The sequence below is a fragment of the Pseudophryne corroboree genome, chromosome 6 (assembly GCF_028390025.1).
Source record: "Pseudophryne corroboree isolate aPseCor3 chromosome 6, aPseCor3.hap2, whole genome shotgun sequence".
NCBI classification, from domain to species: Eukaryota; Metazoa; Chordata; class Amphibia; order Anura; family Myobatrachidae; genus Pseudophryne; species Pseudophryne corroboree.
The window spans coordinates 488,091,383-488,118,355 of record NC_086449.1 but is presented as its reverse complement, the minus strand read 5'-3'; the positions used below and the strand labels follow the sequence as shown (position 1 = coordinate 488,118,355).

General features: G+C 43.0%; 1 protein-coding gene across 14 annotated transcripts in view; it reads right to left on the bottom strand.

Moving 5' to 3' along the window:
• NRCAM (neuronal cell adhesion molecule) overlaps positions 1-26,973 on the bottom strand; it is a 327,854-nt gene that overhangs the window by 145,597 nt on the left and 155,284 nt on the right. Inside the window, exon 1 of one of the 14 annotated variants that reach the window (XM_063927300.1) lies at positions 12,127-12,148. The exons of the other annotated variants lie outside the window; for them this stretch is intronic. The gene's annotated coding sequence lies outside the window, so the exon portion shown is untranslated. Of the gene's footprint in view, positions 1-12,126; positions 12,149-26,973 lie in introns of those variants that run through there. 14 annotated transcript variants of the gene reach the window in all.

Here is a 26,973-nt window from a genome sequence, read left to right as displayed (position 1 = left end):
CACCCTTGTACGGCAAAAACTCCATATGCCTCTTTGAGTCGGCATCCCCCGTCCACTGTCGGGTCCATAAGACTCGCCTAGCAGAAATGGACATAGCGTTTATTCTGGAACCCAGTAAACTAATGTCTCTTTGAGCATCCCTCATATATAAGACAGCATCTTTTATATGCCCTAGGGTCATTAAAATGGTATCCTTATCAAGGGTCTCAATATCCGCTGATAAAGAATCTGTCCATGCTGCTACAGCACTACAAACCCAGGCCGACGCAATTGCCGGCCTGAGCAACGTACCAGAATGAGTGTAAATGGACTTCAAAGTAACCTCCTGCTTGCGGTCAGCAGGATCCTTGCGGATAACCGTATCTTGGGACGGGAGCGCTATCTTTTTTGATAAGCGTGTCAAAGCTTTGTCTACCCCAGGGGAGGATTCCCACCGTATTCTGTCCTGTGACGGGAAAGGATACGCTGTTAGAATCCTTTTGGGAATCTGCGGTTTTTTGTCTGGAGTTTCCCACGCTTTTTCGCAAAATTCGTTCAGCTCATGTGATTAGGGAAAGGTGACCTCAGGTTTCTTTCCCTTATACATGTGTACCCTCGTGTCAGGGACAGGGGGTTCCTCAGTAATATGCAAAACATCTTTAATTGCGATAATCATATATCGAATACATTTAGCCACCCTTGGCTGCAATTTTGCATCATCGTAGTCGACACTGGAGTCTGAATCCGTGTCGGTATCTCTGTCAACTATTTGGGATAGTGGGCGCTTCTGAGACTCCGAAGGTCCCGGCGACATAGGGACAGACATGGGTTGACTCCCTGACTGTACCCTAGCTTCAGATTTGTCTAATCTTTTGTGCAATAAATTAACATTAGCACTTAAAACATTCCACATATCCATCCAGTCAGGTGTCGGCGCTGCCGACGGAGACCTAATATTCATACACTCCCCCTCCTCCTTAGGTGAGCCTTCAACCTCAGACATGTCGACACACGCGTACCGACACACCACACGCACACAGGGGAGCTCTTTTCTGAAGACAGGTTCCCCACCAGGCCCTTTGGAGAGACAGAGAGAGAGAGTATGCCAGCACACACCCCAGCGCTATATGACCCAGGAAAAAACACAGAATGTTTACCCAGTAGCGCTTATGTATAATGTATATGCGCCAATTATGTGCCCCCCCCCCATTACTTTAAAACCCTCTTTCACCGTGTGTCAAGCAGGGGAGAGTCCGGGGAGCTTCCGCTCAGCGGTGCTGTGGAGAAAAAATGGCGCTGGTGAGTGCTGAGGGAGAAGCCCCGCCCCCTCGGCGGCGGGCTTCTGTCCCGCTCAAATTTACTAATAACATGGCGGGGGCTCTTTTTGTACATGTACAGTGCCAAGCTGTACATGTATATATGTGTATTTGCCACCTGAGGTGTTTATTGCTGCCCAGGGCTCCCCCCCCCCCCTGCGCCCTTACAGTGACCGAAGTGTGTGAGGTGAATGGGAGCAATGGCGCACCGCTTCTCTGCTGTGCGTTACCTCTTATGAAGATCATGTCTTCTGCCGCCTCTGAAGTCTTTTCCTCACATACTCACCCGGCTACTTTCTTCCGGCTCTGCGAGGAGGACAGCGGCGCAGCTCTGGGACGGACGGCGAGGGTGAGACCTGCGTACCGATCCCTCTGGAGCTAATGGTGTCCAGCAGCCTAAGAAACAGAGCCCTGAAACTCAGAGAAGTGGGTCTGTTTCTCTCTCCTCAGTCCCTCGATGCAGGGAGTCTGTTGCCAGCAGGCTCCCTGAAAATAAAAAACCTATCTAAAATACTTTCTTTTACAGGAAACTCAGGAGAGCTCCCTGAAAGCACCCAGTCTCCACTGGGCACAGTATCAAACTGAGGTCTGGAGGAGGGGCATAGAGGGAGGAGCCAGTGCACACCCAGATCCAAAGTCTTTCTTAAAGTGCTCATGTCTCCTGCGGAGCCCGTCTATCCCCATGGTCCTTACGGAGTCCCAGCATCCTCTAGGACGTTAGAGAAAACTTGTGACCATATTTAGCAAGAATGTATCTGATGAAATCTATTGGGAGAGACTTGCAGCTAAGTAATACCCCTCTTCCACCTGAGTACCGGGTCCGATCTGGGATGTTTAACCCGGCTACAACCCGTGTCGGCCCCGCCGTTTCCACTGCACTTCGACACGGGCAATTCCCAGGTCGGATCTGTTTCCACTTAACCCGGGTAAGCTCTGTAAAAGCCTATCGATGTCACTCGTTACTCGGTTCTGAAACATGGGTAATGGCCGTTTCCACTGCACAATACCCGGGTCATTACCGTGTTACCCTGTTCAATCCAGGTAGCTACCCAGGTAGGATTCCAGGGTCACTCAACCCGTGTTGAGCCGTTTCCACTTACTAAAAACTCGTGTTGATGAGCGCCCCCGTGCAAAAAACATGGGTAAATTTAGCTAGTGGAAAAGGGGTATTATAGCAATTTATTACCCTTAGTCACTCAGAATAAATGGTATTTTAGGTGCTGATGATGCATAAGTATGTATAGCCTTCCAAAATGAATGTGTTTTAGGGCATAATCACCGACAATTGAAGTGCCGGATAAATCTACAGTACAGACTAATTATTTATCATTTGTGCTGTATATAGATTGAGAAAAATAAAATCTTCTCTAGTTTGCCAGATATATAAGTAATCTAGTCCTAAAACATATCTAGCTTGTTGGGAATTAGAGTTGGTGAACTGTTGAGATTTTGTAGCAAATTGTATTGTTCATTTACATATAGGATTGAGAATGCTTATTATGCTAATGCAGCATAGTGCTTAGAGAGATGCGAATATGAAAAGTCTGTAGAACATTTGCTTGTATTAAATATTTATTCTAATTGTGACTAGTTCTGGAAAGGCCTCTGTATGCACCACACTGTAAGCAATAATCTAGCCAGCAAATATTTCAACCAACATATTCCACCCACACGACAAAGACATGACATACCGGATATCAATGTCACTTCACATGTGCCACATTTTCTGTAGTAAGACTCTTTATGGGGTCAGCTGACATGCCTGCCAGAAACACTCTGCCCAGTGGACCCAATGCACATTTCCAGTGAACTTGATTCTGCAAAACTCAGTGTGACTGGAGCACATTTACAGTATGCCAGTATACACCACATACTGTATATTGTTGTGCACATGCACTCAGTACTGACAAAATAAGCTACAGCAATGCATTTATTTATTTGTTGTATTTCGTTTTGTGATTTAATAGTGCCATCACTTTCATAATTACCTGGAATGTGTCGTCTTGGATAATATCAGGCCTGACTCAAAGTTGTACACGACTGAGACTGCTTTAGAGTCTTTTGCCAAGGTTACGTCTGCCAGCTGCTAGTATCGGGCCTACATGCGTGTGTCTGAATGTGCAAGGACTGGGTTGCGCACTTTGAGCATTTATAGATGATGGAATACCGCTTGGTGTATCTGCAGACCATCAAAACTTGCACCAGCCCTACAGCAGGTACAGATTTCCCATCTGAGCATGGTGTGAAATGTGAGAGATCTAGGTCAGTGACTGCCCATCTCTGTGCGTCTGTATAGCCAGCTCCCAGTCACGTCCCAAGAATGACCAGCACATAACCAGTACATTTCTAATACTCTAACACTAACCCTAATGCAAAGGACGCCATTTTAACAATGTTGACATTTTATATGAAGACATTTTGTCAGTGTCAACATTTTTCGGGAGTCAATATTTATGATGTCGTCATTTTAACAAAGTCAACATCATTAATGCCAACCTTCTGGTGTCAACATTATGAATATTTACATTGTCATTGGCGACATGACGACTACATCCTGATTTTAGGTCAAGGAATGAAAAGCTGGACAAAAAAAAACAAATGATCTACACTCAGGGGGAGATGTATGGAGCAGTGAGAAGAGTGGAGAAGTGAGCCAGTGGAGATGTTGCCCATTGCAACCAATCAGTTGCTACAGATAGAGCCGCGCTAATCATGGCTTCGTCTGTGCCAGGGCGCGCCCGCATAGGTGCGCATATCGCAGCTACTGGGCTGCACGAGCATCCATGATGCGCACACGCCCCATTCGATGTAATGGGAGCATCTCAGTGCACTTCTGTAGCGTAGCTAGGTGCCGGATCGCCTAGTCACGTCAGGAGTGCACGTTTGCGATGGAGCCTCTATAGATGAGCGCGGCTCCATCTGTATGTATAATTTTATAGAATGCACTTGATAAATGTTACCTCAGAGCTGATTGGTTGTCATGGCACACTTCTATACTCTGGCTCACCTCTCCACTCTTTTCACTGCTTCCTACATTTCCCCTGTCAGACTGTAAAGTGTGTGTTCACAGGAAACAGAATAAACCAATCAACTGTCAAAAACATGACAATTGAGCTGGCGTTGCTAGAAACAGATTTGTCTTAATCCCGTGGTTTCTAAACAATTAAAAGATATGTCCTGGTCACTAAAATGCAATGGTAATACACCCAGTGCTCAGTGTAATAAGTACACATGGGTTACAGGGCATGCAACCAACAGCAAGCAGAGGATGAGGCCATTACATTGTCCGTGGTCCTGAAACCGCGATGAGCATATGCCACATAATGTCTTTCTGCTTCTCAGTTGGATTAATCAGATCTGATCGCTGCTGTGCATTTTTCGCGGTGACAGATCTTTTTCTGACATTGAGACTAATACCTCAGCCAGTGACTGTGAACACTCTGCAACTCCAAAATTTTTTTAGGAGGGTCTGTGACCAGAAGCAGACACAAGGATTTAAAAGGAAAGTATGCTGTCGAAGGGGAGGGAAGAGACACTCCAAGTACAAAAGCAGGAGCCGAGAACAAAAAAAAGAAATAGTTGTCTTGAACCTTTCCAGTTATTTACCTACTAATCTTGAAATGACCATTTTGTCTATGGGACCCTCTCTTGTGAAAACATTTAAACAGAGTGCTTTTGACTTTGAGGTGGAGCTGTATCGGTTTCAGCGCTCACTCAAACATCTACAGTGGGTGCTAAACCGGGTTTTAAACCAAGAGTACTTTTGACCCTCCATGTTTCAATGCCTCTATAAAGAACTTCATTAATTTGTTAAAACGTGATGCTATTCACTTTATTAACATATCAGAAAGTCTTTTATTCTAACTTAACTAAAGATGAAAATGAAGCTATGAGGTCACTAAGGGATACGTCCCTCAGAACAAGGTGGTAGCATGGTTCTCCTAGATAAACAAGTTTATGTGTATGAGATTAAAAGACAGTTGTCGGATACAGACTGTTATAAAGCTTTGACTTATGATTCAACATATCCATATAAGAAGGAGATCATTCAGTTAACTCATTGGGATATAACAACAACTAGATTGATGAGAACGCAACTCAATTTCTTACTCAAACACATATCTGCATATATCTTGAATTTATATCCTGCCAAAGTTCATAAAATGCTTGTTAGATTGCTTGGCAAGCCTATCATCTCCTCTTGCGGATCAATGTGTAAACTGCCTTCGCAGTATATTGACTTTTGTCTGCAAGCAGTTGTGCAGCACACTGAATATTACATTAAGAGACACCACTGATTTTATCAACAAGTTAAATACATTCGGTTAAATACATTGGTTAAATACATTACCAGACAAAAGCTTGTTGGTGACATTAGATATAACCAGTCTTTATACTAACAATGGCCACATTGATGGAATCGAAGCAGTCAAGACCATGGTCGCTGCAAATCCACACTATGAGGGTCCCAATATTGAGTTTTTGTTGTTACTAATTGAGTTAGTGTTGCATAAAAATAATTTTCTTTAAAAAAAAAAATTCAACTACAGTCAAGAGGTACAGAGATGGGGTCTAATATGACCCCAAATTACGCTAACTTATTCATGAATATGCTTGAGAATCAACATATTATGGCTTACCCAATTTTTTCAAAATACATCTATTTTTATGTTCAGTAAATTGACGACTTCTTCATGGTGTGGACAGGTGGTGATCTGCTCCTGACTAAATTCACAGATGCTCTCAATGCTCTAGACACCAAGATTAGATTTACATTGGCATTAGTACTATCTCCATTAATTATCTAGATGTATGTGTGGTGGTTCAATCCATGGGACATATTTTTAGGATGGATAAACAGATTTGCCAATGGATAAAAATACGCCCTTAATGGCGGATCATTTTCATCATATGCCACTTAAATGGGGGCTACCCTTTTTGCAACTATTAGGGGTGGCTCGGATCACTTCAAATGGTTTGGAATTACCCAAAGCCCTACAAGAAATGTTGTACAGATTAATTTATAGAGGATGTTCAGAAAATTAGAGTAAAGAGACGATTGACAAATGCCATCAAGGGCTTCTGATTTATGCCCATTGACTTCATACCATCTTTAAGATGTAGAGGAGACTGTAATACATTACTCCTCTGCATATCTTACTCTTTTCTAGTATCTCCACTTTCATTTATTCTCTTTTTATTAGATGTGGTTTTTTTTTTATTGTATGAACCCTTGGATGCCTTCCTATATGGCTGGCACCTTTTTTATCTGTTACCATCGTGACATTGAATAACTCTAACCACTATTGCTGCTGCTTATGTTTATTACTATAGCACAGGATAGTGTGCTTTGGGACCCACACTTCTGTTATTTGTGTTTTGAAGTGTATGTTTTAGTGTATGTTACCCATTACCGCGATGTTGTATATTTGGTTGCCATGACACTGTTTATTTTGGTCCTGCGCTTCTGCCCTCTGTGTACTTGGAGTGGGGTGGACGGACCGCTATCAGCTGACTTCTGTTGCTATGGATCACCATGGATACCTGACATCACTTCCACTCCCAAAGTCCCGGGAGGATGTGTGGATGGCGTGTACGTGTGGCACCAGGTGAGTTTGATAAGCCAGTTTAGTGAGTGCATTTAAGGGTTCTTTTATCAGTCGACATGTGTCTATGATGGTGCGTTTATAGCACCGAAACAGCTGTCGACATCGGGATGATTTACAGTGGATGAGGCCATTACATTGTCTGCGGTCCTGAACCTGTGATGAGTATATGCCACATAATGCCTTTATGCCTCTCAGTGTCTTCTGCTGGTTATGTATTTTTTCATTTGTACTTCTTGGGCAGTATCCTGTTAGCTGCGGTGAGTTTCCACAGCGAAAGGATTCACCCAGGGCTATTATTAGCCCCCTAAGATGGCACTTATCAGGGATTCTGCTTCAAGAAATATTGAATTGTAAAACTTATAACCTCTGGTAGTTTTATTTCCTTATATCCTCTATATGCTGGTTTCAATGGTGGGTCATATGACTGAAGAAACAAAAAAGGATGAGCAGAAAAAGCTTTTTTGTTCTATTTGTGTTCACTCTGTTATGTCTCTCACTTTGCCTTATAAATAGATACTGGGGTGCAATATATATATATATATATATATATATATATATATATATAACATTGGAACACTAGTAGGCGCTCAATTTTTCTGCCATTTCTCTATATATATCATACATTTATAAAGTGTTCTAGTAATTTAGAGAATAATATTTTTTACAGGATTCCTCTCTTAGGGTGTTATCCAGTTAGCCCTGATTCGTTATCAGTGTTTGAAAACAGCCAGATATCGCAACCAATGACTGATGGTCATCATCGCAGTATCCTATTACAGACTATTTTCATTGGGCTAAAATGGACCCGCGTTCATGCAAAAACACATGAGATCGGGGATAAGTCCCCGATCGCATCGGTTATCGCGGCTCCAGCAGCCTGCTTATTGCAGATTGTACTTCGGGTGCCTGAGGCATCCAAAGTATAATCCGCAATAAGTGCCAGCATCGGGGGAGGAGCGCGCCTCATCGGGGCTAATAGTAGAGCCCCCCGGTAATACAATTACCTGCAGGTAATTTGATAACCCCCCTTAGAATTTCTCAAACAAAATGCCTGTGTGGACAGACATAAGTGGGACATACCACAAGAGTTTAATATGTTTAGTCTGAATAACTACTACTGAAATACAATATAGATAGGCAGTAGTTATAGCTGAGCGCCCCTATACAATATGTGAGTCATTCAATTAAATAGAATGATACATTCCTTTGTAGAGGTTGGTCCTCAAGATCTCTTTTGGCCGATGCGTATTTGACTCTCAGCACATGGAATGGAATAAAAACATATCATGTGTAGTACAGTTTAAAAAAAAATTAGGTGCTGCTCATTCGGGTTCTCTGGGTTACATGCAGTAATTGACGTTCCATTATGGCATTTTGGCATTAAATATTCCTCTGTCCCCAATGTACAACAAAACTCCTCTATAGAATATAAACATAATTAGAAATATACACTTAATAAATACAATTTCATCAAATCACTTAAAAGTATATAAAAATGGGATATTTCTTTTTGATTTGACCAAGGGTCCAGACTCTAAAAGCTTCTTCCTATCTACCTCCTCTGTGCACATATCTAAATTCAAATAATTTAAATATAGAGCTGACGTTCAATATAAACAAGTTTAAGGTAGACTTTTTGGACATCACATTTTGTGTGGAAAACCATACACTGCACACCAAAATGTACATCAAACAGACGGATTCACGGACGTATATAGAATATGATATAGATCGGACGGCCGGGCAGAAGTGACGGAGCTCCGAACTTCCAGTGATGACGCGCCGGGGAGACCACGTGGAGGCGCGCATGGGGAGGATCGGCCTGACGGGCGGAAGTTGATGGAAGCACTTCCGGGGGAGCGGCGATACCTAATGCTGATGGACAAGGGAGTCTCCAAATAGGAGTTCAGGCAGGAGGAGGAACTTGTGGATATAGATTTGAGTGACAGCTAGGTCCACCATAGCTCAGTATTAAGGAAGGCTATCATTGGGTGAAAGTTTTTATGATGTTAAATCAAGATCCACGATTGGTGGAGTATGGTTTAAAAGGGGATTCAGGAGGGGACATTTTACACATCGCCTTGAGAAAGACCCATAGCATTTTGGGTTGAAACGCGTTGGCTGTTTTGTGGATCCTGTGTTCCGGTGAAGGGTGAACTGCCATTCATTTACCAGAGGAGTACACCTGACTGCCTGCCTGGGAGGATCGTTGTGGTGACTATTCAAATAACACGCTTGTTTGAGGACTGTTTCAAACCAGTTCTCCAATTGCTCTGGTAATTGTTCCATCTGTAGCACCTTACACCTGGACTTGTGGGATTGAAATTTTAGAAACATTTTGGATTTGTTTATATGTGTTGTATTAAAATTTTTAAAACATTTTTAAACTGTACTACACATGATATGTTTTTATTCCATTCCATGTGCTGAGAGTCAAATACGCATCGGCCAAAAGAGATCTTGAGGACCGACCTCTACAAAGGAATGTATCATTCTATTTAATTGAATGACTCACATATTGTATAGCGCCCAGCTATAACTACTGCCTATCTATATTGTATTTCTGTTGTATTGGAGTGTTTTGGGGAGACACTTGTTTTGGGAGTTGCGGTAGCCAGGCAACCTTTTGCGCAGTTGAAGGCACAACAGTTATTTCTGTTATAGATCACGTGAATAACTACTACTGTAGTTACACATTTAAAAAATAAAAAAGAATACAGATTATTGTATTACACTGCAAATTTTGGAGCAAGTGTATGCTTATGCAGGAGGCAAAGACTAGACAGTGAAGTATCACCATAAAGAAGCACTTTCAATTCAAATAATGTCAATACATTGTATTTTCATGTATGTATATGTATTAATCATATTGTAGGGGCTATATCATATGGCCACACTGTAGCAAGTTTTTAGGGCCAAAGGTGAAATCCCAGGTCCTTGTTACATTTTTACTGACCTATGCTTTCCTTTTAGTGGAGCTCCAAGAAATGCAGCAGTTTTCCCTGAACTAATTTCTGTAGTACCACCAAAAGTCAGTGGTGCACTACAGCTAATAAGTGTGCAAGCATGTGGACCACTAAAGGGGGAATCCAAATGGGCACAAGGTTTTGGCCACAAAAAACCATGAGGACCTCACTCCCAATTTTGGATTACCGTGGGTATGCGCGCTCCCGATACCCACGGTATCCAATTTAAAGAAAAGTCTGATACTTACCGGTACAGTGGTATACTCAGCTCCTGGTCACCTCCCCTCCATCTTTTCACTGGGGAGGTGGATGCTGGGACAGGAGGTGGCTGCTGGGAAATGTAGTTCTCCATGCTGCTGCCTCCAGGCACACACTGGTGGGGGGTGTCACACACACACACCAGGGGCCAGACACTTGACAGGGCTCTCTCACACATACTTACACACACTGCTGCTGCAGAAGACCGGATCCCGACAGGCTGGAGGAAGAAGACACTGCTTCAGAATGTGAGTAATTAAGGACTAATTAAGCTAATTGGAAACTTCCAAAATGCTTAGTTAGTCTTTAGTGGGAGTGACAGAGCAAGCCCCGATGATTTTTCCTAAAAATAACAATTTTAGGAAAAATTAGACTTGCTCTAGGGCGCTCATTTTATCTCCCTCAATTGAATAGGAAAAATCCTGAGGCTGTCAGAAAAACCCTGTGCCCCTAAGTAGCTAAATGCATGGAGCTTGCAGCTTCTTATTCGTCTTACAGTGTTCACGCTCCTTTTCACAAGACATTTTTTCCCAACGGCAAACAAGCAAATTTTGCAGGTACTATGCTACAGAAATGGAGGAGCCAAAATGACGACTGCATCAGTGTGCAGTTCCTTCAAATGGGAGGAGCAGGTCATTTAATGTGTAACTACAGTACTACATGGTATTGCTGTATTAAATTATTGGTATTCGTATAAAAGAAAATAGTTTTATAATGATATTTACAATATTTATTCATGATGCTTTTCTATTACTTAGTAAAAGCTTTGCCCCTCATTGCATCATGAATCAGCAATTATTATATAAAGGCTATACTTTGTATTACAAAATGTATGGTGAACATATCTAAATATAAACCAGCAGTCACTTCAAGTTGTTCTCAATATGGGTATTATTAAGAGCAGCACAGGTACTGTGCATATTTTGTCTTTTAATGAAAGAGTCCTATTTACGTAGGTTTAGCAAATAAATGTAACTAGACATTAAGTCACCTGGGAACATTACCAACTGTTTAGCTGAAATATGGTGTAATCTAAGTTTATGGTAAAGACAGATATACCCATAGACTTGTGTTGTTTTTCACTTTAACTACTATTGCATTTAGTTTATAATGATCTAGCATACTTTTTAACAAGTTAAATCAATCAATGACTGCATGACCTAATTTTATGAACTTCAGCCCAGTATCTGGACATTGAAGCTAATGCATTTTCAGCCTCTGAGCAAAACACTACTACGCTTGGGAAAAAAGTGCATGTACAGTATGAGTATGGAAATGTTAAATGAAGCTTAAATGTAAATTGTGAAAGCTTTTTCTGTATCTCTTTCTCTAACAGATCTAGCAAGTACTTTAGCTGTAGAGTAAGATGGGTAAAATGGGTATCCGGATAATAGATCTACACTGTCTAGTTAGACAGTCAATATGTCGACATCCATATGGGTGACACACAAGAGGTCGACAGGTACAAAAGGTCGACAGCTGAAAGGTTGACTGCTTAAGGTTGACAGTCACAAAAGGTTGAAATGACAACGGTGGACACATGTTTTTTGGGTTTTACACGTTTTCTCAACATTTGCTTGATCCACAGTGTCTATGATTGGGAACAGTAACCTTGCCCCAAAGCAAGGAAAGCGAAGGGAGCCCACAAGGTTCTAGGTTTTTACTAACGGTGGTCATAGAGCGCGACATACACATCTATCTAGACAATGTAGATCTTCTATACCATACCCGAATAAATGTACAGTAGACTGAAATTGAAATGGGACATGTGCATGGCATTTCTGAGCAATTTTAGGTTACCACCAAAATGTATCAAATTATGCACTACAGTATGCCCCATCTGCACGGGAACATTGTCAATTTGCATGTATGTTGCTTTTACTTAATAACACTTTTTAAAAAGATGATTTTTGTGTTGGTGCTGTTCTTTGTAATACATATGTACAGATTCCAGATGAGCTGAAATCGTAACAATTACTAGCAACAAAGTCTTCTAACCTGTATTAAGTTTAATAAATAAGGGTCTGATGCAGAAGTGGATGCAAATTGTCTTCGGTTGCAGCGGATCTGAGAAGCTATGCCAATGCCGCAGGAGCCGTCTTCTGTAGAGAGGTGCTCACTACTGTCTTATCACATCCGCTGCCTGCGTCCTAAGATACGCTGCAAGAAATAAATGACCTTGAAAAATCTGTGTGAAACAGCGAAACGCGTCGGTGGAGGAGCTGGACTCTACTATATTCTACTATATTCATCCTGAGACTAAAGCCTGGAAGTCGGATATAGGAACTTTTCCATCTGCGAATTGGACATTTTCAAATACGGACCTGAGCTTATTATTGGACCAAGCAGCATCTTGAACCAAGCCAAAACAAGGTCCTCATCTCCAACAGTAGTTGGTAATTATTCCATTCGCCTAAACTTGTTCCTGGACTGTGGCAGTAATATGTGGATGAACTTTTTCATTTGAATTCCAGCGTAATTTTACAAATTCTATATATTCTTATATGGAACTTTTTATTGATTGCAGTGCTAAGATTTGCCCTAATCTATATATATATATATATATATATTATGTTTTAAGTATATGTTACAACAGTACAATTTTATAGAGGATCTCATTAAAATTGTGATATTTTTATTATTTAGCTCTCTAGAGTCTATCTGTATTTGTGTTGTCCTAAGATACGCTGCCTGCGCAGCATCAGCCAACATCAGAAACATCAGTCTGATCATTACACGTCTCAGCAACCCTGACTAATTAAGACTTTACATAACCTATTGGATTGCATATGTTTTATTTGGCTATTAGTATTTATCAGTACTACATTCACTAAAATTACTTATCGTTTTCCTTTTTAACTTATTTTTTATTACATGCTGTAGGTTCTGACTTAGAGATGGACACAGCCGTGGCTGTATATGTTTCTTTTGCTATAGACGCACCTGCTTTATGGTAAAGCTGGATCCAATTTTCAAATAACGGAGACGCTCACTTGAAGCGCCATAATATACTGCATTCCCGTTACGGTGCATAAATAGATGCAGCACTGGCTCACCATCGGTTGCACCATCGAAGCTTGCACCAGTCCTATGGGAGGTCTCTGAGTATGGTCTCCTGTGTGAGCGACTGTGTGTCTTTAGATGCAGCAGCTTTCAGCAACACATCCGTGTTGGCTTCTTCACCCACGTTACCTTCAAAGAACACCCACTACAATTATTAGTGTGTGCACCCAATTCTGTACTGCATCTCTGTGCTTGGCAAACTGGATGATGCCCTGTGCCACTCAGATGCAGACTTAGAACATTGGCCGTTTGCAGGTGCCATCGACCTGAAACTATGAGGTGCACCTGGTCCTCAGAATCTTTATCTGATATAATTTTTACATATGGTTTTAATTTTTTATGTATGTACACAGCTTGTAAAATGACAGCTAGGAGCTGACTGGTTGGTACTTTATTTTTCTCTAAGCTTTGATAAATCTTCATTTTAAAAAAGCCGTCGCTATTATTTATTTCTTTAATGAACTGTACATTTTTATTTTTACTTTAACAAATATTATTATTTGTTTTAAAATAAGATCAAGTACTACACATTATAAACAGTGTCAACATTACATTTTAAATAAAGTAGAAAAAGAAGTACATTAAATACCACTGATCCTGAATGATCATGAAGAAGACACAATATATATTATTAATGTATTGCAGTATACAGTTAAACCTGTATTATCTTCAATCTTAATTGCTGCAGCATGTCAGCCATACATCCTTAATATATATATATACACACACACACATATATACACGGTGTCGGACTGGGGCATGTAGGGCCCACCGGGGAAATGCAGTGGTAGGGGCACATGTTAGGGGTGTGGCCAGTCTGCACCTCATTGGTTTGACTAACCATCAGAGAGTGCAATGTCCGGGCCCCTTCATAAATATATAAAGTAAATTCAGCTGCTGCATGCATGATAATGTACCACATTAATAACAGATTAATAACAGCAATGCACTGTAGAAAATACACCATAGTCCAGTATAAGGTAACATATGTATAATTCAAATATATATATATATATATATATATTGTAACACTGTAGGGGTGCAAGGTGCCTTTTCCTGGGGAATATGGCAGCACGCAGCAGCTGAGGAACAACACAAGTCCAGTTTCTGGTACAACTGACCCCGGCCAGTTTTATTGAAACAGAAAATAAAACAAACCCCAAAATAAAAATACCTTGCCTGTCCGGCACTAACTAAACATAAGATGTTCCTAACTGTCACTAAACAAAACACAGAGTTCTTCAGTACATACTGTATAGCTTACTTGCATCAGAAAGCGTGTCTCTCACACACAGATCCTGCAGCCTTCCCAGGCAGTCTGCCCATACTAATCAGGTTAGAAGCACTATATCACTCTTACACAGCTGAAACCCTGATTAGCCCTCTGTGAGGCCAAAGAACCGAACTGGGCCCAATGTCTAGAACTCGCCTTATCTCTCTCTCAGAGCCTTTACCCAGCTTTTACAGCAAACTGAAAAGGTTCAGACAAAACAAAAAGCATTTTTCCTAGAAGTTAACATTTTCTAAAACATGTAAGACAAGAACCTGGGACAAATATACCTGCCCTCAAACACTATCCCAGTGTTCTTGTCACATATCCCCCTCCCCTGTTTCGACCTAGGGGCCGGAACACTTGTAGCCCCCAAACAGAAGATGCGAGACAATGCATCTGCGTTGGCCAATTGTGTTCCCGGTCTATGTTCGACAGTAAACTTAAAGTCCTGCAACGCTAGAAACCATCTAGTTACACGAGCATTCTTGCCTCTATTTACATACATCCATTTTAAAGGGGCATGGTCTGTCACTAGTCTGAATTGTCTACCCAAGAGGTAATATCTCAAGGTATCTAGTGCCCACTTAATGGCCAAAGCCTCCTTTTCCACAATGGCATACCTTTTTTCATGCTCATTGAGTTTCCTACTCAAATAAATGATAGGGTGTTCGTCCCCATCTCTGGTTTGGGACAGCACAGCACCTATCCCTACCTCTGAGGCATCTGTCTGTACCACAAATTCTTTTGAAAAATCTGGTGTTATCAACACCGGTTGTGAACACAAAGCCACTTTTAACGCTTGGAACGCCTTTTCTGCATCAGGGTTCCATTTCACCACATTTGACTGCTTCCCTTTGGTAAGGTCTGACAACGGCACCGCTGTGGTCGCAAAATTAGGAATAAACCGTCTATAGTACCCAGTAATTCCCAAAAAAGCCCTTACCTGTTTTTTATTCACTGGACGAGGCCAGTTTTGAATAGCATCAACTTTATTCAATTGGGGCCTAATCAGACCTCTGCCTATGGTGAAGCCCAAGTATTTGACCTCCTCCATTGCGAGGTAGAACTTCTTTGGGTTAGCAGTTAACCCTGCCTCTCTGATTGAGTCCAGTACTGCTTGTACTTTAACCAAATGTGACCCCCAGTCTGTACTGTGAATTACCACATCATCCAAATAGGCAGCTGCATATTTTCTATGGGGCCTCAAAATTTTATCCATCGCCCGTTGAAAGGTTGCTGGAGCCCCATGCAACCCAAAGGGTAACATCTTATACTGGTACAGCCCCTCCGGAACCGAAAAGGCTGTTTTTTCTTTGGCGCTATCAGATAAAGGTATTTGCCAGTAACCTTTGGTCAGGTCCAATGTGGTGAGAAACCTGGCTGTTCCCAGCCTTTCTACAAGCTCATCCACACGGGGCATGGGGTATGCGTCAAACTTGGACACCTCATTTAACTTACGAAAGTCATTACAGAAGCGTATGCTACCGTCGGGCTTCGGGATGAGCACTATGGGACTGGACCACTCACTGTTAGACTCCTCTATGACTCCAAGTTCTAACATGGTTTTAACTTCCTTAGAAATAGCTTCTCGCTGAGCTTCAGGAATCCTATATGGCTTTAAATGAACCCTGACCCCTGGTTCTGTGACAATGTCATGTTTTATTATGGTCGTTCGGCCAGGCAGCTCTGAAAATACCTCCCTATTTTGGATGAGAAATTCTTTAACCTGATTGTTCTGATCAGCTGATAATGTCACTGACACCTTCACTGCGGGAAGCAACCGGGGTGAAGACACCGAAGGGCAAGGCTCCGCTGACAGAGACAACCTATCTTTCCAGGGTTTGATTAAGTTAACATGGTAGATCTTTTCGGGTTTTCTCTTTCCCGGCTGGTATACTTTGTAATTAACCTCATTCACTTTTTCCCTAATCTCAAATGGACCCTGCCATTTAGCTAGGAATTTGCTTTCCACAGTGGGTACCAAAACAAGAACTCTATCTCCAGGAGCAAATTCCCGTATCTTGGCACTCCGGTTATAGACCCTCTGTTGAGCACTTTGGGCCTGTTCCATGTGCTCTCTGACAACAGGTACCACGGCTGCAATCCTATCCTGCATTTGTGTTACATGCTCAATAACGCTTCTATAAGGAGTGGGCTGTCCTTCCCACGTCTCTTTGGCAACATCCAACAGCCCTCTGGGGTGTCTACCATACAACAAATCAAATGGAGAAAACCCCGTAGAGGACTGAGGAACTTCTCTGATGGCCATTAACAAGTAGGGCAACAAACAATCCCAGTTTTTCCCATCTCTCTCAACAACCTTTTTTAACATACTTTTTAATGTTTTATTAAACCTTTCCACCAACCCGTCAGTTTGGGGATGGTAGATGGACGTCCTGAGGTGAGTGACCTTAAATAACTTGCACAATTCTTTCATGATCCTTGACATAAATGGAGTACCTTGGTCAGTCAAAATTTCTTTTGGTATTCCCACTCTACTAAATACCTGCACCAGCTCCCTAGCTATCGCCTTGGTTGTGATAGTGCGTAAAGGGACAGCCTCAGGATATCGAGTGGCATAGTCCATAATTACCAGGATATACTGATGGCCCCGAGCAGACTTTAACAAGGGCCCCACGAGATCCATGGCTATTCTGTCAAACGGGACCTCTATAATAGGCATGGGAACTAGTGGGCTCCTGAAATGGGGTCTAGGGGCATGATACTGGCATTCAGGACAGGAAGAACAATATTCAGACACTTCTTTATAAACCCCTGGCCAAAAGAACCTTTGTAAAACTCTTTCAGTGGTTTTTTCTGCCCCTAAATGTCCTGCGGTAACGTGACTATGAGCTAAATCTAGTACCGTTCTCCGATAAGGCTGGGGAACTACCAGCTGTTCCACCACATCCTCACCCCTTTTGACAATGTGGTACAAGAGCTCATTACAGATGGCCATGTGGGGATACGTAACCCTGTCACCTGGTACCACAGGTTCCCCATTAACAATCTTAACATTCTCTCTAGCCTTTATTAAGGTAGGATCCTTTAAATGTTCAGACGCAAACAGATCCTTCTTTACCTCCAGGTCAGGCACGCTTTCAGTTCTAACTACTATGTCTCTGTTCCCGGCAAGAGGGTCCTCACTGGACTCCCCATCTGTCACTTCCCCAGCCAAACTAGCAAAAGGCAAAGGGCCAGAAAGTTCCGAAGACCCACGTACATCCAAAAAATCACCGGTATTATCAACTGGCTTTTTACTTCTCACATCTGTTGATAACCGTGATTCCCACAGTTTCCAAAAATGAGGAAAATCCCTCCCTATTATGGCCTCATGCACCAAGGTAGGGACCAGTCCCACTTTAACCATTGCTGACCCACAACAAGTTTCTATATTCACCTCAGCAGTGGCATAATATTGGGTATCCCCATGTATGCAAGTTACCCCAATAGGTATTTGCTGGACCTTTAAGGGGTTCACTAACCCAGCTTTCACGAGGGTAACTAAACTTCCTGAATCTAGCAAGGCCTCTACCCGGTTACCTTCTAAGAACACATCACACATTTGTTTTTCCAGCTCAGGTGAAGGTACCACAGTACAGGCTAACCTAGCAAAGAAAGACATTCTGCGACATTCAAAGGCAGCATCACATTGCATGGGTTCTTGCGTGACTGGGCAATTGGCAATAACATGACCTGGCATACCACACCTAAAACATTTAACCACACGATTATCAACCCATTTGGGCAGCATAGACCGTTCTAGCCCCATTGGCCTGTTTCCAGGGCCAGTGTTTACAGTCTCTCCAGCCTTGCGTTCTCTTAACCGCCCAGCAACGTTTTCCCACGGAACAGTCTTACCAGTCTTTACTGAAGGGCGCTGTCGAGGATCTATGGGTTGCTGGGTGGTCATCAGTAGTTCCTCTGCTGCCAAATACCTCTCTACCATGTCCACTAATTGGTCAGCAGTACCCGGGTTTCCATGGCTCACCCACTTGCGCAGGACCATGGGCAAAGATCTCAAGTAGCGGTCCATGACGACTCTTTCCACCATCTGGGGACCAGTTAATGTCTCTGGCTGCAGCCATTTTTTTGTTAGCTGAATAAGGTCGTGCATCTGGGAGCGCGGAGGCTTCTCCATGGCGTACAGCCAACGGTGCACCCGTTGTGCTCGTACTGACAGCGTGACTCCCAGGCGGGTCAGGATCTCAGTCTTTAGTTTATCATAGTCCCGAGCCTCAGCAGGGCTTAAATCAAAGTAAGCTTTTTGGGGCTCACCTGACAGGAAAGGTGCCAGCAGACTGGCCCACTGTGCTTTCGGCCAGTTCTCACGCTCGGCAGTCCTTTCAAACGTGGTCAGATAGGCCTCCACATCATCAGCCTCTGTCATTTTCTGCAGGAAGTGACTGGCTCGTATAGAACTAGAGCTGGTTGGAGCACTGACGGCCACATCTCCAACCCGAGCTGCAAGTCTCTGCACCACTTCTGCTAAGGCCTCTCTATCCTGACGCTGTAGTCTCCAATTTTCCTCCATTGCCACCTGCTGCTGTCGGTTGGCCTCCTGCTGAGCCGCTGTAGCTTGCAGCAAGGCTTTAAGCAGATCCTCCATGTCAACAGATTTTTCAGGCGGCTTTGCAGCTGCTTTCACCCAGGACATATATCAAACCCTCAGGGGTGAGTCTCAGTAACTTCACACTGGGCTGTATCTGCATAAACCACCGTTTTCTGCAGGCCTCACAAAGCTGCTGCTTTCACTTATACGCAGAACGGCCTGCTCGCATTCTCCACCAAGTTGTAACACTGTAGGGGTGCAAGGTGCCTTTTCCTGGGGAATATGGCAGCACGCAGCAGCTGAGGAACAACACAAGTCCAGTTTCTGGTACAACTGACCCCGGCCAGTTTTATTGAAACAGAAAATAAAACAAACCCCAAAATAAAAATACCTTGCCTGTCCGGCACTAACTAAACATAAGATGTTCCTAACTGTCACTAAACAAAACACAGAGTTCTTCAGTACATACTGTATAGCTTACTTGCATCAGAAAGCGTGTCTCTCACACACAGATCCTGCAGCCTTCCCAGGCAGTCTGCCCATACTAATCAGGTTAGAAGCACTATATCACTCTTACACAGCTGAAACCCTGATTAGCCCTCTGTGAGGCCAAAGACCCGAACTGGGCCCAATGTCTAGAACTCGCCTTATCTCTCTCTCAGAGCCTTTACCCAGCTTTTACAGCAAACTGAAAAGGTTCAGACAAAACAAAAAGCATTTTTCCTAGAAGTTAACATTTTCTAAAACATGTAAGACAAGAACCTGGGACAAATATACCTGCCCTCAAACACTATCCCAGTGTTCTTGTCACATAATATATATATATATATATATATATATATATATATATAGTAATAAACCAGATATCTCACTATTTGTTTTATATCTAGTAACCCTCAATTTGATGCAAGCTTTTCAGTGAGAAAATCAATACTGTATAGATTAAAAGTTTAAATTTTAGCCATTTTGACAGAATCTTTTTTTTTCATGTAATAGAGGGAGAATTTAAACATCTATTTTACATTTTGTCAGCATGGAACTGTAATTATATACCATAATTATTTCATCTTTCAGCTGTTTAAAGACTTTTCAAAATGCTACTACTTATCAACGACTCAGTGAAACTCTAAAGCTTTGCAGCGTCACTGGACCATAACAAATATAAAAAGACATCTCTTGTAAATAGGTTTCTAGGCAAAACAATACGCGTGTATCAGATCAATGTAATAATCTATACAAACACATATGATGCTCTCAAATACAAAAATACAATAGCTGCTCAAACAATAAAAACTTTATCATGAAGTTTTAGTCAAGTGCAACGTGATCTTTAATTCAGTATAGAAAATGTCACCATCTCAAAATTCTAATCAATGAATGTGCAATATACTATAAAACACATTGTATACAACAAAAAAACCCAAGTACTGTACAATTAAACTTCACAACACAAATTCTAATTTTTGTTGCCTTGGGAGCAATCTGTCTGAGGTCAAAGAACTTACATTCATTCCTTCTACTTCAAAGCCTCTGTGGTACCATCGGCCCACTCACAGTCCCCAAACAGACATTTATTATGTGAGATCAAATAACTTACTTTTGGTACAGTTGGTATCTCAGAAATATACTTAAAGACATTGCATATATGATATAAAGATATAAGAATGGAAGGAATGAGACGTTTTGAATAAGAGGATAACTAATAATTACATATGTGCTTAAAAGAGCAAGTAAAGCCACTATGAACATCAATTTCTACCAAGGCATGCACAGCCTGGGCTGTAAGGATGGATATACTGCTAACTGCTGTGAAGGGTGATCTTTCTTTCACACCTCCCACGTGTTCCTCTGTATATTCCCATCTCTCCAACTTATCCATTTTCACTTTGATATAGACCTTTACAGTGAGTAAAATCCCCACATACTCTTTAGATGCTGCACAAAATATTTTTTGAGCAGCATAACTTTGTGTGATCTTTTTCCATTAAGCAAAATGCATGGGAAAATTAAGATACATTAAAAAAAAATTGTTTTAGAAAAGCCCATAGAAATATATTGTCTGAACATTAGCGATTGGCAGCGCTCAATAATTCAACGCCGGAATATGTCAGACTTCCCTTTCATTGGTTGTACTTTGATATACATTTTACCTGCATTACCCATTTTATTTGTCCTTTGTTATATTTTCTTCTTTATTTTAAACATCAGACAATGCTATAATGTTATACTTTTGATAAGCCTGAACTTGTATATTTTAAGAATGTCTGTTTACGAAAATAAATGTAAATATTAAACACACAGTATAAATAACATTGTAGATAGCTGAATACCCGTGCTTTGCTATGGGATGAGGACGGTAAATTAGAATGATAGTTGTTCGTTAATTTACGTTGGTTGGAGATCTAGTATATAGACATATCTTGCTTACCCGACACACTTTGTGTAGTGGCCGGACCCCTTTTTTGGTCCATAAAGGGACCCTGCTCTTCCCACTATACAACTCTCAAGTCTGTGGCTTCCTGCTGCCTCCATTCCCCTCCTCACATCATGTCAGTGTCCCTGTGAAATTATCGATTTTTTTTTACAGTTTCTTATATAGCAAAGCACATTATGTATCTCCTTATATACTCTGTGCTGCTGGGGGGCCATGCTACTTCCACTATAAAACTCTCAGTGTGTGAGTTTATGCTATCTGCATGAAAAACTCTGTGCTGCTGCCTCACCCCTAACCCCCACAGTGTTTGTTTCCAGCCTGTAAGTCATATGTGTACCTAGTTTGTTGTAAATTGGTCCAGGCATTCGGGAGTTATGCTGTCTCCTGAAATACTCTGTGCTGCTGTCCCACCCCTAGGGTTGCTAGGGGTGTCTAACCCCCACATAGTTTGTTACCAGATTGTAAGTCAGATGTGTACCAAGTTTGGTGTAAATTGCTCCAGGCCTTCCACAGTTATGCTGTCTGCTGACATACTCTGTGCTGCTGTCCCATCCCTAGGGGTGTCTGACCCCCACAGTGTTTGTTTCCAGAGTGAAAGTCATATGTGTACCAAGTTTGTTGTAAATTGCTGCAGGCATTCCAGAGTTATGCCATCTGCTGAAATACTCAGCGCTGCTGCCTCACCCCTAGGGGTGCTAGGGGTGTCTTCCACCCACAGTGTTTGTTTCCAGATAGTAAGGCATATGTGTACCTATTTTTGAGTACATTGCTCCAGCAAATCCGGAGTTATGCTGTCTCCTGATATACTCTGTGCTGCTGTCTCCCCACTGAGGGGTGCTAGGGATTTCCAATTGTTTTAGTTGCCTCTGCCGTGTTTTAATACGCTCGTATGTAAAATTTCACGATCTTCGCTTGTAAACTGTGGATTTGTATAGAAAGACAGAAGGACAGATTTTCGCTTTTATATAGATTATGTATGTAAATACAGTTGCTTTAATTTTATATTGTTTAAATATGTTACATGGTCAAATCACATTATTATTATTATGACACTAGCTAATAGAGTAACTGCCGTGTGCAGCACGAACAGCAGCTAGCTGCTCCACTGTAACATGTCAGACGGCCCTCACGCACCTTCGTAACCGGTGTTCACCTCTCACATTAACAGCACGTGGTGCTCCGTAGTTTCAACTTCGGTTATTTGCAATGGTGCCACTTGTCCACTCACGATACACCTTCACCACAGCAGCACGTGAACATTTCACAAACTGCGCTGTTTCAGGAATACTGACACCCTTGGCTCAAAATCTGATAATCATCCCGTTTTGTAGCTCTGATAAATCGCCCCTTTTACCCATGATCGCAACAAGTGATATGTGTGCAGACGGCCTATCGAACACCTTATATACCCACCAAGCCAGAGCACAAAACGTGACGTACTTCATGGGCTACGTGCTGCCGACGTCAAATGTATAGTAGAAGGTGGTCAATATAATGTGATTCGACCATGTACGAGTAGAAAGCATAAATGGGAATACGTTACATGCTTCAAAAAGATAAATTGTAATGTTTAGAAGAATAGGATTTTAATTACCTACTGGTAAATCCTTTTCTCTATCGTCCTAGTGGATGCTGGGGTTCCTGAAAGGACCATGGGGAATAGCGGCTCCGCAGGAGACAGGGCACAAAAAGTAAAGCTTTAGGATCAGGTGGTGTGCACTGGCTCCTCCCCCTATGACCCTCCTCCAAGCCTCAGTTAGATTTTTGTGCCCGGCCGAGAAGGGTGCAATCTAGGTGGCTCTCCTAAAGAGCTGCTTAGAAAAGTTTAGCTTAGGTTTTTTATTTTACAGTGAGTCCTGCTGGCAACAGGATCACTGCAACGAGGGACTTAGGGGAGAAGAAGTGAACTCACCTGCGTGCAGGATGGATTGGCTTCTTGGCTACTGGACATTAGCTCCAGAGGGACGATCACAGGTACAGCCTGGATGGTCACCGGAGCCTCGCCGCCGGCCCCCTTGCAGATGCTGAAACGAGAAGAGGTCCAGAATCGGCGGCAGAAGACTCCTCAGTCTTCTTAAGGTAGCGCACAGCACTGCAGCTGTGCGCCATTTTCCTCTCAGCACACTTCACACGGCAGTCACTGAGGGTGCAGGGCGCTGGGAGGGGGGCGCCCTGGGAGGCAAATGAAAACCTTTTTTGGCTAAAAATACCTCACATATAGCCTCCGGGGGCTATATGGAGATATTTAACCCCTGCCAGAATCCGTTAAGAGCGGGAGACGAGGCCGCCGAAAAAGGGGCGGGGCCTATCTCCTCAGCACACAGCGCCATTTTCCCTCACAGAAAGGCTGGAGGGAAGGCTCCCAGGCTCTCCCCTGCACTGCACTACAGAAACAGGGTTAAAACAGAGAGGGGGGGCACTAATTTGGCGTTAGAAATATATAAAAAAGATGCTATAAGGGAAAACACTTATATAAGGTTGTCCCTATATAATTATAGCGTTTTTGGTGTGTGCTGGCAAACTCTCCCTCTGTCTCTCCAAAGGGCTAGTAGGTCCTGTCCTCTATCAGAGCATTCCCTGTGTGTGTGCTGTGTGTCGGTACGTGTGTGTCGACATGTATGAGGACGATGTTGGTGAGGAGGCGGAGCAAATTGCCTGTAATGGTGATGTCACTCTCTAGGGAGTCGACACCGGAATGGATGGCTTATTTAGGGAATTACGTGATAATGTCAACACGCGCCAAGGTCGGTTGACGACATGAGACGGCCGACAAACAATTAGTACCGGTCCAGACGTCTCAAAAACACCGTCAGGGGTTTTAAAACGCCCGTTTACTTTAGTCGGTCGACACAGACACAGACAGGGACACTGAATCCAGTGTCGACGGTGAATAAACAAACGTATTCCTTATTAGGGCCACACGTTAAGGGCAATGAAGGAGGTGTTACATATTTCTGATACTACAAGTACCACAAAAGAGGGTATTATGTGGGATGTGAAAAAACTACCGTAGTTTTTCCTGAATCAGATAAATTAAATGAAGTGTGTGATGATGCGTGGGTTCCCCCCGATAGAAAATATGGGCGGTATACCCTTTCCCGCCAGAAGTTAGGGCGCGTTGGGAAACACCCCTTAGGGTGGATAAGGCGCTCACACGCTTATCAGAACAAGTGGCGGTACCGTCTATAGATAGGGCCGTCCTCAAGGAGCCAGCTGACAGGAGGCTGGAAAAATATCATAAAAAGTATATACACACATACTGGTGTTATACTGCGACCAGCGATCGCCTCAGCCTGGATGTGCAGAGCTGGGGTGGCTTGGTCGGATTCCCTGACTAAAAATATTGATACCCTTGACAGGGACAGTATTTTATTGACTATAGAGCATTTAAAGGATGTATTTCTATATATGCGAGATGCACAGAGGGATATTTGCACTCTGGCATCAAGAGTAAGTGCGATGTCCATATCTGCCAGAAGATGTTTATGGACACGACAGTGGTCAGGTGATGCAGATTCCAAACGGCACAAAGGTGTATTGCCGTATAAAGGAAGAGGAGTTATTTGGGGTCGGTCCATCGGACCTGGTGGCCACGGCAACTGCTGGAAAATCCACCGTTTTTACCCTAAGTCACATCTCTGCAGAAAAAGACACCGTCTTTTCAGCTTCAGTCCTTTCGTCCCTATAAGAGTCATATCTGCCCAGGGATAGAGGAAAGGGAAGAAGACTGCAGCAGGCAGCCCATTCCCAGGAACAGAAGCGTTCCACCGCTTCTGACAAGCTCTCAGCATGACGCTGAGACCGTACAGGACCCCTGGATCCTACAAGTAGTATCCCAGGGGTACAGTTTGGAATGTCGAGACGTTTCCCCTGCGCAGGCTCCTGAAGTCTGCTTTACCAAGGTCTCCCTCCGACAAGGAGGCAGTATGGGAAAAAATTCACGAGCTGTATTCCCAGCAGGTGATAATTAAATTACCCCTCCTACAACAAGAAAAGGGGGTATTATTCCACACTATATTGTGGTATTGAAGCCAGAATGCTAGGTGAGACCTATTCTAAATCTAAAAAAATTTGAACACTTACAAAGGTTCAAATCAAGATGGAGTCACTCAGAGCAGTGATAACGAACCGGGAAGAAGGGGACTATCTGGTGTCCCGAGACATCAGGGATGCTTACCTCCATGTCCCAAATTTGCCCTTATCACTAAGGGTACCTCAGGTTCGTGGTACAGAACTGTCACTATCAGTTTCAGACGCTGCCGTTTGGATTGTCTACGGCACCCCGGGTCTTTACCAAGGTAATGGCCGAAATGATGGTTCTTCTTCGAAGAAAAGGCGTCTTAATTATCCCTTACTTGGACGATCTCCTGATAAGGGCAAAGTCGAGGGAACAGTTGGAGGTCGGAGTAGCACTATCTCGGATACTGTTACAACAGCAGGGGTGGATTCTAAATATTCCAAAATCGCAGCTGATCCCGACAACAAGTCTCCTGTGCTTAGGGATGATTCTGGACACAGTCCAGAAAAAGGTGTTTCTCCCGGAAGAGAAAGCCAGGGAGTTATCCGAGCTAGTCAGGAACCTCCTAAAATCAGTGCATCATTGCACAAGGGCCATGGTAAAAAAAATGGTGACTTCCTTCGAAGCAATTCCAGTCGGCAGATTTCATGCAAGAACTTTTCAGTGGGATCTGCTGGACAAATGGTCCGGATCGCATCTTCAGATGCATCAGCGGATAACCCTATATCCAAGGACAAGGGTGTCTCTCCTGTGGTGGTTACAGAGTGCTCATCTTCTAGAGGGCCGCAGATTCGGCATTCAGTTTTGGATGTTGGTGACCACGGAGGCCAGCCCGAGAGGCTGGGGAGCAGTCACACAAGGAAAAAATTTCCAGGGAGTGTGATCAAGTCTGGAGATTTTTCTCCACATAAATATAGCTAAGGGTAAATTTATAATGCTCTAAGCTTAGCAAGACCTCTGCTTCAAGGTCAGCCGGTATTGATCCAGTGGGATAAAACATCACGGCAGTCGCCCACGTAAATAGACAGGGCGGCACAAGAAGCAGGAGGGCAGTGGCAAAAACTGCAAGGACTTTTCGCTGGGCGGAAAATCATGTGATAGCACTGTCAGCAGTGTTTCATTCCGGGAATGGAAACTGGGAAGCAGACTTCCTCAGTAGGCACGACCTCCACCCGGCAGAGTGGGAACTTCATGGGGAAGTTTTCCACATAATTGTAAACCGTTGGGAATTACCAAAGGTGGACATGATGGCGTCCCGTCTGAACAAAAAACGGGACAGGTATTGCGCCAGGTTAAGAGACCCTCAGGCAATAGCTGTGGACGTTCTGGTAACACCGTGGGTGTACCAGTCGGTGTATGTGTTCCATCCTCTGCTTTTCATACCTAAGGTACTGAGAATTATAAGACGTAGAGGAGTAAGAACTATACTCATGGCTCCGGATTGGCCAAGAAGGACTTGGTACCCGGAACTTCAAGAGATGCTCACAGAGGACTTATGGCCTCTG